We start from the raw sequence: 1052 nt of genomic DNA on the forward strand, positions 1-1052 counted from the left end.
TGTAGGGTGCAGATGATGATTGGGAAAAATCCGCCCTCCCCATCAACGATGATTCAAGACCCCGATCAATAACACCTCCTCTGCCTTTTGCTCTCNAGGTCTTAGTGATTTCTTTTTTCAAAACCTCTCACCCCCATCTACTTCTCCGTGCCCACCAGAATCTTTTTTCTAACGGTTTTTCTTCCAACCCTCCCCAAAACCAAATCTTGTCCCCTCTACGCACACATACTTTTTTTTTTGTCTCCCCAATCCAGCATACCCTCTCGCTGCCGCTCACCACCGGTGGACATCAAAATGGGTTAGAAAACTTACCTTGATACTGAAGTCACTCTCTTATCACCCCAACCTCTCTCGGTGCTTCCTCTCTTGGTATCCCTTCACCCTCCTGAAGATTTTTTTTCGAGTATTCTTGTAACCCCTCCTCTTTTGTTTCTCACGCTTTTCTCTTGCGAATTGCCGCCTCTGCCAAACTTCAGTCTGTGTTTGTCAAACCGCCACGTTCTCTGCCACCCAAATTTTCATTGTACCCTCTCGCGTCTTTTTTTCATACCAAAACCCTTTTTTTTTGTTTTTTAGCTTTTTCTCTTTACATTAAAACAAAATCTTTTTCATTTTTTTTTATATTGCACTAAAAGACAAAACGTCTTTTTTTCTTTTTTTTTTCATATTATATTAAAACAAAATAAAATATAAAAGGTAAAACAAAAAAAATAAAAAATAAAAATAACAAAAATTAAGAAAATTATAAAGGGAAAGTAGAAAATAATGTATAAAGAGATGGAATAAAATATAATAAAGGCAATAAAAACAAATATATATATATATATATATATATATATATATAAAAAACGAAAATGGATGTTTGGGTGTTGGACGGTGTCGGAAGAGAAACACGACGCTCATGATTTCATATTCAACAATGTCATGGCAATAGTAAACTTTCATAGCATAAACAAGTGAATAAAGTTACCTCGTGGAATTCCTTGGTTTAATCTGGGTGTAACCAGTGACAGAGGACCAGTGACTGTAACCATGGAAGAATAAGCTCCTGA

This window comes from Vigna radiata, chromosome 8 (assembly GCF_000741045.1).
Source record: "Vigna radiata var. radiata cultivar VC1973A chromosome 8, Vradiata_ver6, whole genome shotgun sequence".
NCBI lineage: Eukaryota > Viridiplantae > Streptophyta > Magnoliopsida > Fabales > Fabaceae > Vigna > Vigna radiata.